A 20,319-nucleotide genomic window follows, 5' to 3' on the forward strand; every position below is an offset into this window, starting at 1 on the left:
GTCAACTGAAAAACAATTGTGTCTTAAGCATGAACTATAGAAGAGCAGTATAAAATCTGGTTCCACTTGGCTTCCTAACAGTGTATTCCCCAGTGCCCTAGAAAACTGCACTTCTTCAGCTGAATGTATGAGATGTATTACTGACTTTATTGCTATTAAATAAATCTATTAGGAAAAGGCATAAAAACATTTTCTACTTGCAGAGAACACCATTTTAGCTGACTGTCGAACGGTCAAAAGTGCTGAACAAGAGGCAGAAGAAAGATCTTAAAGGTTACATCCTTCAGAAAAAAACATTGCCAGCATATTGCAAGAGGTATTTTGAAACAACAATTAATTCTTAAAGTATGTAGAGCTAAGGAAGAAAGCACAGCATTTCACTCAAGGAAGATTTTGTCTCTAAATTTCACACGATTGAAGTTAAACATCAGTAATATAGATTGAGTGAGGACAAAGGTTGCCTTTAGTTGTTCTCCGCTCTCAGTTACAGATTCTACGCACTGTCGATTCTTTTTTACAAAACTTTGTGCTATGACTGCAACTGGTTTACTCTGTGACCCAGAGTAGAAACAAGTTCACTCCTTAAAACTTGTGCTGTTTTCACAGTGCCAAGCAGAAAAATTGCTCTATTAGTAAATACTAAAAAACAACCAAAACCAAAACAAACAACCGTCACCCCCCCCCCCTAAAACAAAACAAACACAAACAACAAAAAATACAACAATGCATTGGAATTCTTGCAAGGGGGTAGCCTGCATTCATACAATCATGGCCAAGTCACTGATAAAACTCTCTTTAACCTAACTTGATGACAGAGAATCAAACACTGACAGAGGAAAAGACAATCTTTGCACAGTGAAAATTTAGAACAGATTACATTACTGCAACAGAATTTCACAGTATCACAGTATCACAGTATGTTTGGGATTGGAAGGGACCTCAAAAGATCATCTAGTCCAATCCCCCTGCTCTGTTTCCCCCATTCATCTTTTCAAACCATTTCATTAATTGGCAAATCAAAATCATAAACAATGTAATTAGTCTGTCTGATAAAGTTAGTCCCTTCTTTGTTACAGCGTTTTGTGGGAAATCTTACATTTCTGACCATCCTATGTTTTAGCAGCACCGCAGAGAAGCAGTAACAAAAATGCTGCTTTATAGAATCATATAATGAGAGAGTAGTTTGGGTTGGAAGGGACTTTCAAAGGTCATCTAGTCCAACCCCCTGCACTAAAAGGCCACAAAGAGGTCTCCCCAGAGTCTTCTCTTCTCCAGGCTGAGCAACCCCAACTCTCTCAGGTGTCCTCATAAGGACACCTGCTTTAATAAGGTGTGTGTGGATATTTGAAGAAGAAACTGCTTCATCAGGTTGGAAAAAGTCTGGATAGTAAGAGGAGACTGTGCTTCCCTTGCCTCTGATTCTTCTTTTCAGATAAAGTTGGACATTGAGCCAGTAAAGGTGGTTGTCCCTCCAATGTGAAAGCTTTGCAGACATTTCAGGCAGTGACAAAGAGATTCCCACAAAGAATAAAGATTAAACAGGGAATATGCCTGACATTTTTAGAAGGAACCTTCATTTGGGGAGAAGGCTTTTAACCCTTTTGCCTTTAAAGACAGGAGTCAGAGGAAAACAAAAGTTAATTCCAGAAATGATGCAGAGAAAGGAGAAACAAGCAGGATGCCCAGAAGTGTAAAATTAATATTTTCCTTGAGGGCTTATCTGAAAAAAAGGGTATTTTTCTTGGAGATCAGGACTTTCAGCTTTTCCAAATGCAGGTCTTTTGGATCATCCTGTAGAATCTTCCTTTACTTACTGAAAGGATTGTTCATCTGTTCATGTATGGAACCCTTTCCAACACATTTTTTCTTTTTGCGTAGGATTTGAGTTCAAGTTTTGTGCTTTTGGGCCTTTAATACATTTAATTTTCTGAACACTTCTGTCTGGTTCCCTTTAATAACCTCAGTTTCCCTAGTTTCTGAAAACTTACCCTTAAAATTTAAAACCTTAATGAGCTGGTTTTGCTTATTCTTTATTTAAGTTGGATATTTGTAGGCACTCAAAATCTTGTCTCTGTGCCTAGTCCTTCTATAAAACCCTCTCCACTTACAAAGTCATTGTTAAAATAGCAGAACACGTGGTTGATTCTATGTTTCTTTGTTGGAGATATGGGAGAAGGAACATATAGTCCTTGTCACAGTGAGCGGCATTTGTTCTCCAGTTTGCAACTGCGGTGTTCCATAAAAATCCAAATCTCAGTAGAAATAACCTAATAATCTATAACAAATCCAGTATTTTGAATTGAAATCAAACTTTTGATGTTATTATTTTAGGAACCCCTTTAGACATGACCTGCTTACAGTTGCAGCAACAGAAACGGGATGATTTGTAATAAATAGTCTAAAGTGCCAGATCACACGTTTCAGAGCTAATCTCAACAATTTCTGCTGTGAACTGGTAACTGTTCAGCTGCAAATAAGAGAGAAGGAGAACAAACTGGGTAAATTAGTCATCAGAAGGTTATGAAAAGCCACCAGTAATGGAAAGATGGCAACTTTGGGATGTGCCAGGCAGGCAATTTCTGGTAGGGACAGAGCAGGTCAAATGGATGCCTTCAAAAGAAGTCATTGCTGAGACAATTAGTAGCCCATCATGCCATCACTTGGATTTTTAAAGAGCCAAGGCTGTTAAAATACCAGGCACATCCCATTCCCTATGGTTAGCAGGACATTCCTCTATTAAATCTTGCAAGCAAGTAGGTGGCAATTCTGATGTGACACAGAAATGCTGGATAATCCATGTGAACGATAGCATTATGAGACTTGTTTCCTGATCTAAAAACATTGTGTCCAGCAACTGAAAAATGGGCTGGTGGATTTGAAAGCCAGAGAAAAGGTTTGCAGGTGCCCGACCAAGATGGTCAGCCAGGATGTGAACTTGAGGCTCAGAGGGAAAGGGATCAGTTTAATGAGTGCCCTCTCTCTCTCTTTGCCACAATTAGCATCTGAAGGAAGCAACCGAGGGTTATTTTCAAAATCCATCAGAACCTGAACAACAATATCAAATTCAGTCTCATAATGTTGAATCTTTGAGGCTGTTGTTGATGTCTTGCAACACAGATCTCATGCGGGAATACATGTTTTGAAGATCAAAAGTGACCCAAGAGAGGACAATGCGTCTTCTTTCAAAGCTTCTACCACTTTCGTTTTGCGTTAGAACATACATATTTAAACGTATTTAATTACCTTCTTTGACAAGTCACATGAGATGAGTATCTTGTCCAAAACAGTGTCGGACCTCAGGAGGCTGAGAGCAATGTCAAAGTTCACGCAACTGTTCATGCTTTGAGGGTCCCAGAGCACAGCGCTCACTTGCTCTGAGTGGTACTTGCTCCCTCAAGTGGTCTCCTGGGTCAGCAGGATGGGTCACATGCATGTTCAGTATGAAAACTAGTTGCTCAATTGGGATCAGGGAGTTTATAAGAAAAACAGGGAGCAATTTGTGGGGGTTTGGTGCTTAAATTCAGTTTCACCAAGAATAGGTATCCTCCAGCTACAAAATTTGATAGCAAGTTTCATTCCACACAGTACTTTCTTTCAACACGTAAAACAAATGTTTATTGTACTAAATACAGCACGTTTGACTAAGTGTAGAACACAGGAACATACATGTTGGTTTCAATTTGTTCTGCATATCACTGAAGGGTCTAATCCTTTCACAACTCTATCTAGCAACCTTCAATTTTTCATTAATCATTATGTTTCAATGGGGAACACTGAAGCGTGTTTTCTCAGATTATAATGAAGTGAGAGGCTAACGTCATGGTCTGTTTATCTTCATACTTAACATAGTTATTTTGTATTTTTTTTCATTCAGCTAGGACTTGCACCTTGACATTTGTAAACATAGGCAGTTCAGTTTTCATTGTTAAGGATGTTGACTTAACAGAGTATAAAATAGGAATCTGGGTACCTGAGAGCAGCACATTTAAAGACTGACTTTCTGTTCTCCTGCTGGTTATATTCAGTGGACCAATTATCCAACAGACTACTTGCAGTAAAATATCAGGACACTTAAAATAAATGCTAGACTTTGTGCTGTTATAATGAGTGAAGACTTTTCTGAAAACAATGAAGGAAGTCTAGACATCTGTACAGTAGGAGGAGAAGAGAAAGAAAAACTGATTCACAAGATTGCACCCCGAATTTCCAGCTCTCACATACGTGCCACGAAGGGTCTTTCTGTGACTGTGGATGAAGCAAGATTTCTGGAAAAGCCACCCCTATCTTACATAGCCTTAATTGCAAAGGCAATTCTTTCCTCCCCTGCAAATAAACTGAATTTAGCTGCTATCTACAAATATATTGAAGATAATTTTCCTTTCTACAGGAACAAAGGTCAAGGCTGGAGGAACAGTGTAAGGCACAACCTTTCACTAAATGATTGTTTCATCAAGGTGGGAAGATGTGAGGATGGCAAAGGAAACTACTGGAGTATTCATCCATCAAACTTAAATGACTTTGTTCACGGGGACTTCAGGCAACATCGAAGGTCACGAAAGCGAAGATGCCAAAAGGAGCTAGAGCGTTGCCTTGCTGTGAATTATTTCATGCCATGGGGACACTATCCTTCCTATCCAGCACCAAACTGGCTTTACCAAACACCTTATTTTCTGAATCCTCTGTGGAAAATGCTGCATGCTGACAGACAGCAGTTTATGCATGAGTACCAAAAATGGAATGTAAACAGTGATTTAATCACAGGGAAGTTTTCATCTCCACTACAGACTGACAAACCACACAGCGTTTCTGTGGACTGGTTTTATGGCTCTCCTGTTCCTTCAGTTATGCAGCAAAATATTTTCCTAAATATTCAACAGGCCTTCCCTAATTCCCTTCTCTTCTCGAAAACAGCAGCAAAGCATTCAGACACATCTGTAAGTACTAGAAAGTACTTGAAGTGCAGTAACTTTGCAGGAAGATTGGGACTCTGTCAAGATACCATGTATTAATAAATATTGCAGAGTTTTTAACATCTGTATATGTTTAAAGACAGCAAAAGAGCTTACTTATATACTTATGTAAGCCAATGATTACCAATGATTATTACCTAAGTATATTAGCTTTGAAAATATTACAATGAATACTGCTTTTAGTAATTGACTAGTCAATGGCTGTGCATAGATTATTTGGTACAAGAGTAAATCCATTAGCACTGACTGCCCAATAAACTTATTTTTAAATTGCCCTATATTAATCATATTACTGTATACTACTGCTCTATTAGATTCAAATTAATACATGTATGTGTATTTATAACTATATATTCAAAGATGTACACACATATATTTACTTCTATATTGAATAGGAAGCATTAATACATTTTTGTCAGTTGTGAATGTCTTTGAAACGTTACTTGTCACCTCCCATGCTGTTGGAAATACTGAGTTATTCTTCTTTCTGCTCATTTAATTTTGTTCATTGATTTGGACTCAGTTGGCACCATTAATTCTGATGCATTGTATTGATCCAAAAATCATAGTATATCTATATATTGTTAGCAGTTAAGTGGATACTCACTTCTGTTTGAATAAATGTTCAGATGAATAAATATTCCAAGTGAAATAAAATTGCAATATCATTTTTAATATGTTTTTGAGTTCTTCAGTGCACAACCACATATTAATTAACCTACTTACTTGATTAGTTAATCACAGCATGACTAATTACAAGTTTACCCATTAGTTGGGTATAATGCATCTAAGAAATTTTCATTTTTCAGATAACATAACCTACGCAAAATTGCTTAAGCTTATATCTATACTTTTAGTTTACATAGTTATATACATATACATGGTTGTTTACATAGCTATAGAGTATACGATGATATAAGTACTCATTTAAATACACTTTTAAAATGTACATATCTATCCAGCAACCTCATTATAACAGGAACTTCTAATCAGGAAAATGTAGCAAGCATTATGGTGAAAACACCCAGCTTTTGCTAAGTTATAGACTTTCAGAAAAACTTGTTTTGAAATATTTGCTCACTGAAAATGCAGAATTGAGTAGTAAAGCCCTAAAGACTCTGCTGTGCCTCAGTTACAAACAGCCTGAGCCTGTGGACAAAACTTGAGATCTGGACAAAGATGGGGGAAGGTGGGGTTCAGGGGCTGGACAGATGAGGAGACTGGGCTGAGGAAACACTGGAGATAACTGGAGGATAACTGGACGTGCTGAGCTATGAGAAGTCTGAGGAATACAAACTGTGAATGCCAGGGAATTATACTCAGATGAAAATGAAATCTAGGGATAAGAAGAGTCAGGGCAGGTTTAAGGAGCAGCAGGTGGGAAAAGTCTCTGCTATGGTTTATCTACTAGAATGCCTGGGATGCAATTTAATACTCACAGTTCTTTGGCTGTCAGTAAATTACTTTAAATCACACAAAAAAACAAGTTATTCCTGTTTATTCTCACTGGCTCCATTAGCTTACGTGGCAAAAGCTTGTGAAGTGCACCTGAGGATATGCCTGGGACACAATGACATTTAGTTTCATCTTCCCTGCTAAATAAGACTTGGAGGAGGGGAGTAAGTGTATAACATGACACTTTGAGGTAATGTGACCTATCACTTAATGAGCCATCCTTTAAGCCTAGAGTAACCATTGGAGTTTGCTCTAGAGAAAGAATTGCATTTTAGCATACAAGTGATGGTGGTGGTGGAAATGTGGTATGAACCAAACCATACTCATGCTTCTAGATCTTCATCCCAGTTCCCTGTGGGAATGTGATAACAGGAACTCACATGCAAGAGGAGACATTCTTCTGCTCAGATGTTCAAATTTTATTTGAGACCACTTTGAAATAGTTTTCATACCACTAGTGGTACACATACCACAGCCTGAGAACTCCCATCTTAGATATTTCCAGTCTGATTATGTAGTTGTCAGTATGCTAATGATTTTTTTTAATGTGTTTTAACTTTTTGTTTCTTTGTATAGCACCTGCATGCCACAGTGAAAGAGGATTCTTTTCATGTAATGAGCAACTATTTATTCTGTGTTCATTATGGTGGCGTGGGTATCTGTGGCTTTCTTACTGTGCTCTGAGGACAAAATGACCCAATCATTATTTTACTGTTATCTTTCAAAGCCCTAATATAATTCACTTTCAAAATACCCTGAGAGATGAGGAGCATCTTGAAACATAGGCTTAAAAAGACTGAGGTTGAATGTACACTCTTCCTTTGAAATCACTGCATAGCATTTTATGTGCCCAAAGCCCAGCACCCATTGCCCTGGCTTTCTGCTCTCAGTGTTCAGAACATTCCTCATGATCCCAAGCAAGAAGGAAACCAGCGACCATGTGTAAAAAGTTTCATTTCAATAACATGCCCAGAAATACTGTGGCAGATGAAAGAGTGGAATCCATCTCTTCAAGGCAAACTGTAATTGCCATAGTATAGACAAACCTTTTTCTTCCTGTAATCCTCAAGCAAGTTCTCCAACTTCTGCAGCAAAACCCCGCATTTCTTCATTACATGATTCTAATTGATCTACAAAATAGGTCTACTTTGGATATCAATTATGGCAAGAGAAAAATGGATGTTTTCATATAATTAAAGGTATTATTGTAAAGGCCTTCAGTTGAGGTAAGAGCCAAGTTAGGAACGCACAATTTAAACAAGATGCCATTTTTCCCCCTAGCTTCTGAAAGCTTGACATTGCAATCTTAATAATGTTTTTCATCACAGCTGAAGGAGTAGGGTTAGTATGTCATTTTGTGATGAAAATGTCAAAGTACTAATTTGCAAACAACTTGAAGTAAAAATTCAAAAGCAATAAGAAACAAATCAGATTGTGCATTTTACCTAAATTCCAAACCCCCAAATCCACTTAGCATATGAAAATAAATAATTTTCTGATCTTCAAATATCATCCTACAATTAGGGCATTAAATTTCTGATACAGGAAATTACCATTTAATGAGAAGACAGAAAGGTTCTTGAAAATTAAACGGATGAATTACATGCTTGTACAGGAATGTCTGAGGCAGTAAATGTGGTGTAAGACACTCCCTTAGAAGTAAAAATAACAGCTACAAATGCTGAATTACAGAAAATCTGACAGGGACACAATATCCAAAAATTGTATGTTGACAACATCAGCATTTTCCAGCTGAAATGCCTTACTGGGTTTGATAAAAATGTCAGGAGCTCAGAATCTCAGCATTTTGACCATTGTCACCTCTGTTCTGCCCATAAATAAGACAGAGGTCATCTTTTTACAGCAGATCTACTTTGGGAATACACAGATGAAATGCTAGCATACGACATAAATAGCTGGAATGGAGGTCACGTGTGCTGTCATAAGTAGATACTGCCAAATGCTCTCCTCCTCTCTTTGTAGTAAAAAAATTGACTTCCACATAATGAAATTATGTTTGAACCATACATTTGCTAACACTTTCAATAAACTGTATCTTAATGATGAGCAATAAGAGAACTAGGCCTGAACATTATAACCTTTTAGTAACAACACTTCACAGATAATAATTTTAAGCCAGATAATAACATTCTCTTTGCAGTTGACCTTCACCAGTTTATAAAAATATTTATTCTAAAAGTTTAGTAAAATGTCTCAGTCTATAAAGCCCAGAAAGTTAGTATACAGTTTAATTTCTGCTACATTTGCTGCCCAACACAACTTCTGACTCTGAGCCTTGTCTTCTTTCATATTGAAAATAACCACTGTCCAGGGGCATAAATTAAAGATTTGTAGAAAGAGAAGCCCCGAAGCTGTATAGTCACTCAAACCAACACACACTGATTTATGCTCACCCAACAGTTATCCATTTCTTGTGCTCCCTGTAGCAGCTCATGGAAGACAACTCTCTCTTTGGAGACAGCCGAGCACAAATACCTCTTCCAGAGTGGTGAGGCTTGTGTATATGGATTCATGAGGATACACCAGGTTTGGCCTGTAGTGACACCATGAGGGAAAAAAAAGAAAAAAGAAACACTTAAAACCTCTTTGAGAGATGCTGTAACCAGAAATGGGATTATGAAAATGAAAATGCCCCAACCACAATCACACAGGAACAATATAGCATCACTACAGGACACAGTTACGGCTGGTTGATTTAAATGTGACCTGCTGTACATAAACCTCTGAACTACTTTGAAGTGTAATTTTAACCAGGACCTTCCCAGGTTTGTATTATCTGAATCCTGTATGTTAAAACAATGACGCAATCATAACATTCTTAATCTATATTATATGCCAAAAAGTGGTAATTACTTGAAAATTTAATTCCACCTCTCTTAGTAAGTTATAATATTGTGCCAAACTGATCATGTGGACATGGGTCAAAATACACAATTTTTGTACCATAAATCCAGTTTTGCAACTCTTTAGCCAACACAGACTCCTGACCAGAAGCATCCAAGCACCTGAGAAATGCTCTGGAAGGGCCACCTCAAATGGCTGAAAGGCACCGTAGCACCTCACATACCACCTTGCCATAGTGGTGCCTTGGCACAGAGAATGTGGCTGAAAGCCAGAGGTCAGACTCTAAGGCTGCTATAGTCTATGTTTACACTATGTTTAGCTAGGAAGTTGGATATAAAGTCCGTGAATGGTTCCTCTGCATCTCACCTGATCCCAGTACAACTGAGGGCCTGGGCAGCTGCGTTAACTATTTCATCTCTTCGTCCTCCTCCAGTGTTTCGTCTGTCCTTCGGTGTCTGTGTTCACTTTGCTGTCTCACAGTTCCACTCAGAATTTCCCACGCCAAGTTCTCCTGTGGCCCTACTCTGTTACCTTCTCATGTATGGCTCAGCCAACCCTGTTAAAGAAGAACTCTGGATCCCTATATTCCCTGTTTGTCAGAGATGGAATGAAGCTTATGTCAACATAGTGAAATAAAACTTCAGCAATAAGATTTTAACAACTACTGTAAGAACAATGTAGAAAGAAGATCTAGAGCCTGATTCTGATCCTACCAACGACCATGTAAACAAGAACTAATTTCATTGGAATCATCAGAGCATAAAGTTTGTAAAACTCAGGCTTTCAGACTTTATTTCTATCATAAACGATACTGTACTAATTTCCTCGTGACCCTGACAGATTTCTTAACATAATCTATAGTAGACTTGCCTCAGCCTTATCAGCAAGCAAAGTCGCAGTTAAAGGATTTGCTCCTGGGAAGTTCTTCTCTCCAGATAGAGCTGTCAGTTATTTGAAAGCCCTTTGGAGGTTTCAATACTTAAGATTTTTATTTAACTGTTTTAACATTCATTTTAGTACTGTGTTTTCAGTACATAGAGCTTATCTATGTGTGTTCTTTGAAGACAGCGCATGTTTTACACTACTTTTGTGTTAATGTGTCTAAGGTCTGGTATGTCTAGAACTGAGAATGAACATCTGATCAGGAATAAATGAGCGCAAGTGCCAGGCCTGCTGGAAATTCAAACAGCTGCCTCTCTCCAAGTGAGGCAGAAAAGCAATGGGGGAATCCTCAGCACCAGGAAAAAACATCAGATAAATTTGAACTTGTAGTGGAAAACAGCCTGAGAACAGGCTTATTTTAGAGAGTATTGGTTTTATTTTGGAGAAGGAGACATTTGCCTTTTAAAGCAGTGAGTTGCAACAGAACAGCTTTCCCACTTTCATTAGCAAGAAAAAAGACATTAATCTGCGTAATGGGAAAGTGTCTCCATGCTTGCGTGATGTCCAAATGGGTGTAAGAGAAAGTAAAGATATGAGATGATAAAGCCAGAATATATATATTCTTTAAAAAACAATAACCTCCTTTGTATATGCTTAATTTTGCAACTAGAGAGGGAAGGAAATAGAGGGCCACCTAACTTGTAACACAAGCTGCATCTCTTGAATGTCACGCAGAGCTGAGAAATCCTCACCCTCAGCCCTTCCCCGCATGCTGGTCTTCTCTAGGAGAGCCCAGCTCTCCACACCCAGGAGAGCACAATTCTGCTTCCAAATAGCTACTCTAGGGACACACCAGAATTTTGGACACAAGATACAGCAATTTCACCCTAAATAAACTGATTTAACGTAATTCAAGTGGTTTGCTGTTGTATACATCAATTTGACAGCGAGTCTAAAACGAAATAATTAGTGTTACCGCATTCTGTTCCAAGCAATTCAAATACTCCAGTCTTCTAGTGTTGACGTTGACAGATATGTATGTATTTCTGTACTGTAAACAGATTAGATTTGGCCATATGTGCTCAGACCAGAACTATTGATACTAGAATATTAAATTCTATTTTAAAATAAGCATTTAAAAATAAAAATATTTAATTAGAATCCTGTATTATTTCAATATCCAACAAATTACAAAAAGTCTAGATAACAATTCAAAAAAAAAAGCAACATCTCTAGAGCCTGGGATATACAGTTCCACTACAGAAGAAAAATTTATTATCCTTCTTTGTTCCTCTTCCATAAAAATTCTGAAGCTGTGGATCACAATCTCGTCTGTTCAAGGCTTTGGGAATGATTTAGTAATTCTGATACACATGCAACATGCTGGAGTTCTTCATGTGTAGTAGTAATACATGTACATACTAAGAACAATAAAAATATCTCAATAATCAAGTAAAGCTGCCATTAAATGCAGTCGAAACAACATGTACTCCAGTGTTCCCAAACTACATATGGATTCCATAAATTAAATTCATTTTCTTTCTAACTTTTAGCTTTCTAAGAATATTTTCATGGCTACTGTTATGTGTAAAACCAAAGTAAAATTACAGGAATAAGAAGAAGCTGTGAAGGAAAATCCATGTAATTAGAGATCATTCTAAATCTGGGGGCTGCAGAAGGAGTTTGAAAAAAGCCTACAGACACTTTGAAATTGATTTTGTCTAAAAAAGGTCATGAATGTATTTTTATAGAAAATATACATATGCTGAACTTAATGACCCAGAAGAGTTTATAGTGTTAAGAAAGCAACTTTGCACATGAACTGACCTATTAGTATCTTTCTAGTAAAAGACACATTTTAAACAGCTCAGTTGTAAGTTATCGAAATTGTTAGCAGACGTTTGCAGTATGCATATGCGCATGTATGCAAGCACATGTGTATGTTTACGAATGTTCAAAATCTCATTCTTAAATGCTTTGTCATTTTGCAATAAGTTGAACCACTTTATAGAAAAAGTACAGCTGCTCTAAAAAGCAAATCAATGATGCTCCAGTATTAATAGCTGGTATGTTTGCTGCCTTCGCTGCTCCTCATATTCATGAAAAAGAAGCTAGACATGTGGAGATAATTATCCCATTATGTTAGTAGTTTCATCTCAAATATGAGATTAAAAACTGCAATTCTGTTTAATCCCTGTAGCCTGTGACACAATCAAAGAAAAAAGGCAATGAGAATACAACTTGCAAATCAGAAGTAAAAATGATGTCATAAAGGATGCTCCATCACTTAAAACCTCTAGATGTACATCTGCAGATGAAGAAATCATTGTATAAAACATCAAGCATCGGGTTCACAGCACAATTCTGAAATGCAAAGCAACAAATTAAACAGCACACAGTAAGAGTCAGTATCAATCAGGACAAAATTTATGTCATGCTTGAAAGCCTTACTAGAATTCATACAGCAATGCTTCAGTTACTGGATCTTTTGTTAATTGAGATACAACAATACATACCAAAATTTAGTATGAAATGGCAGATGTGCTACTAGCTGATAATTACTTTGCAAATCTGAATCATATAATAGCTTTCTAACAATTAGAGTAATCATAGTAATTTTAAGGGTGGAGAGAACAAGGATGATATCAAGTTTGCAATATAAAAAACTGGAATTAATACTTGAATAATCTCCATCATTAATCAAGAAATAAATCCATCTTGCAAGTGGATTTCTTGAGAGCAGTTAATAACTGCCATCACACTTTCCTGAGCCCGCAATCCAAATATAGATAGAAGAATGACTGATATTAGTTGTCTGAAAGTGACAATTCCCTTCTGAATATCACCAGAACATGTGACCTGTATAATATGAAGTTTTGAAGTTAAATGATCTTATACGGAAATAATTCAGCAGCTAGCTTGATGACTACTGTGCATCACAAGCATTTGGACTTAGGTAGACCTGCTGTACTTTAAAGCTGAGAAAAGTGGTATTTTTGGGGGTGTATTTATTCAAATTAAAAATCAAAATTTGGTTTCTCCCAATTTCAAAGCATTTAACAGCATTCCTAGTACCTTCAGAAGATTTGAACCTCAGTTTAAAGGAACATGCACCACCCAACAGGTCCTAGGATAGCTAGATATTGCATGTTCCCACTGCCCAGTTGCAAGGGGCAGCTTCCTGCAAGGAGGGAACCCTGAAATGCAGTCGCTGCTGCAACACACCCGTCAATATTATTCCAAATACACAGTAGATCAGGGGCCAGAGATGTCCTGTGCCTCTCAAAGGACTTTCATAAACATACAAAGCCAGATTCTCACTCATTCATGCCATTTCTCCATTTCTTTTTCCTCTTTGTATCAGACCACAATCAAAAATGGACCATATTCAAGACAATTTTCTGGCCTTCTGGGGACCTGAGTTGTGAATGTTGAGATTTCCAGTAACACTGCAGTTTGTTAAGAAAATAATCTAAGCAACAGCAAATTTTAAAAAACAAACAAACAAACAAAAACACAACACACAAACCCCCCTACTTTGGTCATGATAACTCTGAGAATAAAAACTGGAATTACATTTGTCAAATATATAATATGGTTTATTTTTTCATTAATAGACTGATTCTTAACTCATAGAAGTCAGTTCTGATTTTCGTGCTGTTGTGAATGACTGTGAAGGGCAGCAGAGAACAGGCCCAATGTACTACAGTGAATACATCATTTTACAGATTCAAAACATGTCTAAATGCATTTCTTAAATCTATTGCCAATGTGCAGTCTGACAAACTCTGCAGAGGCCAATGGCTGTTTGTACATCTAGGGTACCAAACATTTCAAACAATAAGCCAGGGGAGAATGTAGGATGTGAAACCCAAGTCCTATCTCTCAGTGACAAGAAGACATCTATTCATATAGAACAAGAACAAATGAAACGAACTCTGAGAATTAACAAAGTAATCTGTTAGCAAACAAAAGCAAAGACAAGTTTCCAAGATCCAACATGCCAGGGCAATTAATTGTTTCCTAGAATGGCAGTTTGATGTATATATGTGAAAAGGAAGTGGAAAGGCTAATTTTTCTAGCTATACTTCTATAGAATTCTCTCACTTGAAAGACCAAAGAAGAAATATGGCCTAACATAGCCAGAGGATGTTGCTGTGAATTTATGCTGTGATTTAAATAATATCTCACAGAGGACAAATACTAAAATAAGAAACAAAATTTTTATTCTACTGGAAAATAGAATTCTGTTTTTTAAAAGCATTTTTTTTTTTCTGAAAACTATTACACCAGCTACTCTGAAAAGCAAAATTAGTCCTTTGTCTGCAGCATAGAAAGCTTCTCTATAGTATCTTAATGAAATACATAAGATTTGACTTTATTAGGAATTGACTCTTCCAGGCAAAGTACACAAGCAAACCTATTACAAAATAATGGTGTCTGGGATTTTACTGAAGGGTGTAGGCCAGCAGTGATATAATGTCTGTCTCTCTGTGGCTACGTGAGTGGAGACATTTTTTTCAAATATACTTTCATGAATTTTTATGTTCTGTGATTTACAAGAGAAGACAGACTAAATGAAGGGTTTGCTGTACCTGCTATGTAGAGCTGTATACTTTCTTAAATGTGTGACTGCCCTAGCATCTTTCTGACAATTTGTGGCATTTTCCTGTGCTGTGGGAGGACTCTAGTCTGGGTTGTAGTTGGGGCAGTTTAGCTCCAGCCAGCAACTGAGACCATGCAGCTGCTCGTTTAGTCCCACCTCCAAGTGGGATGGGGGAAAGAATTTAAAGAGAGGAAAGGAAAAGAACTCACGAGTAGAGATAAGAAGTTTAATAAGACAGCAAAGGAGAAAGGGAAAAAATAATACTAGAATATACAAAATAAGTTATGCACATTGCAATTGCTCACCGCCCACAACACCAATAAATAGCTCATCAGTTCCCAAGCAGCAGTTTGTGCACCCAGGCCAACTCCAGTTTGTATACTGAGCATGACATCATATAGTAAGGAATACCCCTTTGACCAGTCTGGGTCAGCTGTCCTGGCTTTTCTCCCTCTCAGCTTCTTGTGCACCTGCAGCCTTCTTGCTGAGAAGTCCATGACTTGGTATAAACATTGCTTGGCAACAACCAAAACATCAGTGTATTATCAACATTCCTTTCATACTAAATCCAAAACACAGCACTATACCAGCTACTAGGAAGAAAATTAACTTTATCCCAGCCAAAACCAAGACATCCTTTCCCTGGCAGCTAACTGTCCACAAAGAGATCCTGGAAAAGGGAAAAGCCCTTCTTCCTTCCTCTTTCTTCTATGTCCTTTGAACTGCTGTCTTTGAGAATTTCTCTTCACTTCGATCTTGGATTCAGAAGGTACCACAAGATTCTATTTTTTCTTTTTTAATATTTTGCAGTTATCTCCTGGTGTACAGCATGGTCAGTGCAAGGGGAATTGAAGAAACCAAGAACAGGACTTCTAACAAACAAGATTTTATATAGACAGAGCCACCACACCAAGTCTGCAGCAGGGTTGGGGACATTTGTTCTGTGGGGAGAAGAGACAAAGTGGGGTGAAGAGGGACAGGCTCTGGCAGAAAGTCTGTCCATTCCCGAATCACTGAGGTTGCTCACTCTCTGGCTAATCACAGACTCCAGCTGCCTCTCGAAAATCTTGTTCAGTCAGGAAGACAGGAGAAAAGAGTGGTAGTGAGAAGAGTGTAGGAGCTGAGCTACTGCATTTTCACAGTTTCATCACTACTTTGCATCCATCATGTCAATGCTGTGAGTCAGGGAACTGGAGGCAGTGTTCAGAAAAAGTACTGGTTCAGAAAATGGTCACCTGTAGCTCTGAAGAAAAAGCTATAGATTAGATAATGTCACATCCTGTCAGACCTGTGACCTTCAATTAAAGCATGTGCAATTATGCTTTTCAGTCCTCTCAACAGTGATATCCATCTCAAAATTAGGTATTTTCATAGGCAGGAGGTTGGTTGCCACTGGTTTTGAAGGGAGGATACTAGGTCAATCTTTCTAAGGTCCCGGTTGGATCTGGGTGATCAATAACATCCCGGTATCCAAAGTTGTGCCTGATACCAGTCTCCTTCATGGAGGCAAGTGACACAAGACTGACACAAGAGACTGAGACAGGACACACAATCCTTTTGTGCATTGATCATGTCTGGAACAAGATACTGGCTGATCCTGGCAGTCTGTGTCAGCAACAGTCTAACTAACTGCTCAAACATGACAAGTCCTTAGCTTTTTCTGAGAACATCTTCATATTCTTTATTTCAGCAGAACTCTGTATGACATCACAGTGAAGGCTTTGCACCGTTTTCTTAGCAACTTCCTCCAAAATGTTTGAGTGAGTACCACTGAATTCCATGAATTTCTTGTCTCTACTTTTACAAAGAAATTGAAGAGCTGGAAGATGCTCACAGAAGCACAAATATAGATATGACATACAGATATGAGCCAGCACTTCCTGAGATGTAACTTCTAGCCACCATGATGAAGCAATAGTAAAAATCATTTGGGTAAACAGACCAGTTAGTCAAGACAGGGAAAGAGTTTACAGTGAATATCAACCTCAGAAATCATCAGTGCAAGCTAACTTACTGTAAGACTAAATCTCTGATGGCTCCAGTGGAGTAAAATCACAGGAGTGATCAGTCAGCTACACCACTGCTATTACACTGCATGGATGCAACCCTGTTTAAACAGATGTAATTCATACTGCATGAGTAAACTACACACGTAGATAACTTTCACTCAGATTTTCCTAGTGTCAGGGTTCCCATTCTTCAAATGCTGATGACTTGGTTGGATCTGTCAGCAAGGGTTATCATCATGGCAAATTGAAGTGGTGGGTTTCTCTGGTGACATGGTTCAGAAAGTTTCAGAAATAACTGAAACTCCTACAACACTGCAAGTTCACTAATGGGGCACTAAGGTGTGATTCTAACAGGTAAGAAACACGGGGCCCTGTTATCACCACGAAATCATGCAGCCCTGGATTGGGCTTTTTCATAGATTTACTGTAGGTATTAGCTTGCTGAAAAGGTGCTTATCAGTCTTGCGTTAAAGACTAATGCTGTTGTGAGAGAATTTGAGAAGAGCATTACCAACACTCTTATTTATCAAAAACCTTCCTGCAAAATGTAGTATGTCTTCAAATGCTATCCTGATGCTCTTATTTGTCGAAGAGTTAAGTACATGCTGATTTACGGATATATTTTCTACATACTTGCATCCCATTTTTGTCATTTGCATGTCTAATCTATGTGCAATGCACTGTTAATTTACCCTGTAGTATTCCCATGGAATATAATTTGTATGCACATAAAATATCAATGTAATATCTAGAGATGAAATCCAATGGAAACAGTTTACTCTGAAATCCAGTCTTTTTTCTCTTATTTTTCCAGCTCACTGACTGTTGCTTTTTCAAAGTACTCCTAGAGCTCTCTTGCACAACCCTTCATTATGCTGCATTATTTCTTTATTTGGGAAATAAAACTAAAAAGTATTTTTATACAATCTAATTGTCCATAACTGTTGGGATGATGTTAAGACAGTTTTTCAGGAGAGAAAATCCTAATCAATTTTATTTCAAAAACACATTGAAATTCCACGTAAATTGGTGCCGGAGTACAAATGCTACTCAACTGGGAATGGAGAGGGAGGGAAGAGAAATATATGTTAACTCTTGCTTTAATACAAAGGATGTGAAATACGTTTTATTTGAATCAAATGCTATTTAGCAACTTAAGCATCTGGAGCACATCTGATAACTTGGGTAAAATGTATCGATTTCTCTATTGATTTTTCTAATATACCTCCTCTATGAGGGAGCTATAACTGAAAGTAGCAAGCGACTCCACTAATGCCAAATCTTAGACAGTGTGAAGATGTTCGGATACGCAAGATAGGTCATTGTTGAATTGCAGAGTATGACAGGCCCTTGCTTTCCACTTGGAGCCAATACGTGGCATTGGTATCTTTCTCTCTTGGCTTGCAGTGTTTGATTTTTTTCCAATATGGATATTTTAAAGCATTTTTCCATTGCTATGGACAAGTGGCTCTGTTCATAAGCTAGATGTACACATGGATTGAGATAGTATTATATCTAGCCTTTACACCACTATACATTAACATTAACCCAAAACTGATTCATTTATTGTAATAATACAAAGGAGCATATGCAACACCTGTGAATTTCTGGTCAGTTTATTTCCAGGAGTAATTCTGAAACACTGCAATGTTCGCCACTCTCTTTGGGTAATTTTATATAAACAAAAGATAGCAGGAAATTCTTTCACTCTTGAAAACACTAAAACTTCTGACATTGGCTTCAATGGGACCAGAATTTCCTGGGCACAAACAAAATTTGCCACTGAACTCACAGCAATTTTTACATCGTACTGTTGGAGCTAGCCTTTTCTTAGATTTAGATCATAGTCATAAAATATGGCTCAGAAACAAAGGCATTAAAAAAAAAAAAAAAGGCAGCCCTGAGTTACAATTCACATTCTAAATATTTGCACATAGCAAGTAGTACTCAAAATATACTTCCAGCAATAAGAACACTGATTTCAAGTTCAACTCTAAAGTTCAAGAAGGGAGTCTGTAATAAAGAGTGTTCAAGGCCCCTATAGTCCTTTAACCAGTCACACACAGGATTTTCTGCATGTCCTAACTGTGAAGAGAAGGTCAAAACTGCTTGGACACTAATTGGGATGAAGGAAGGGGAAGAGCTAGGCCAAATAGGTAAACGACTGCACTATGAAACGCTTTGCTACTCTTTGTACAGAGGCATCATAAGATTAGTGGTTGTGCTTCTTTCCCCAGCAACCATTATACTTACTTCTAGTTTCTCTGTTGGACTTCATTCAGACATTGCGCAATAAATGGAGCAAAAACAGTCCAGATTATACCGCCTTTAATACACTCTCTGAATTAGGCTCAAGGCTTCCAGATGAAACACTTAGGAGGTGGCACACACCTGATCTACCTCAAGACTTCCAGTTCCAGAAGTCAAAATTTACCCTGAGATTTCTTCCAGGTTCTCTAGTTTTATAATATTTTATAAGAAATTCCTGACCTCTGTCACAATGTTAAGAGAAAGGTTGCACCTAATGATTGTAAAATGATGCACCCTGAGAATATATATTTCACAAAAAATGAGAACATGAAGTCTGTAAAAAGAAAAGTAGATGAAAAAGACAACTCCAATCTGCTGCACCACAGGAACCTCCATGCAAAACTGAGACTGCTGGTAGTGGATCATCTGCACACAGACACAGAGTGGTGCCTCATGGTGGGGCTGCATGACAACCCTATCTGTTACAATCACAGAACTACAGAATACCAGGTTGGAAGGGATCACAAGGATCATGTGGTCCAACCTTTCTTGGCAAAAGCATGGTCTAGACAAGATGGCCCAGCACCCTGTCCAGCTGCATCTTAAACGTGTCCAATGTTGAGGAATCAACCACTTCCTTGGGGAGATTATTCCAATAGCTGATTGCTCTCATAGAGAAAAATTTCCCTCTTGTGTCGAATCAGAAGCTCCCCAGGAGTAACTCATACCCATTGCCTCCATGTGATTCCTTGTAAAAAGGGAGTCTCCATCTTCTTTGTAGCCACCCTTTAGCTACCAGAACATGATAATAAGGTCCCACCTAAGCCCTCTTTTCTGAAGGCTGAACAAGCCCGGTACTCTCAGCCTTTCTTCATATGGCAGGCTTCCAATTACCAGCAGCCAGCACATCTCCTTCTCTGGCATTAGCAAGCCCCACTCTTCAAAGTTTCATGTAATTCTACTCCGCTCACCCCTCAGTCCCCCCCTCCAAAAAAAAAAAAAAATTCTTTTTGAGTGCTGTTGAATCCTGGAATTTTTCTCCGTGCGTCTCGCACAGCCTCATTCCGCAAACAACACATCCTTGCTCCGCTGTGTTAACACGGCAAGAAGTAATTAAACACCAGGAGCGGTACGGGGGCACAGGAGGCGGTGGCCCCCGCCCTGATCCGCCGTGCTCCACGCGGTGGCACCAAAGCGCCGCGCTTCCCTCCGCCGCTCGCCGCGCTCCGCCCCGCGCCCTGCCCGCCCCGCTCGGGAAAGAGCCTCCGGTCGGCCCGCGGTG

Source organism: Patagioenas fasciata, chromosome 1 (assembly GCF_037038585.1).
Source record: "Patagioenas fasciata isolate bPatFas1 chromosome 1, bPatFas1.hap1, whole genome shotgun sequence".
NCBI lineage: Eukaryota > Metazoa > Chordata > Aves > Columbiformes > Columbidae > Patagioenas > Patagioenas fasciata.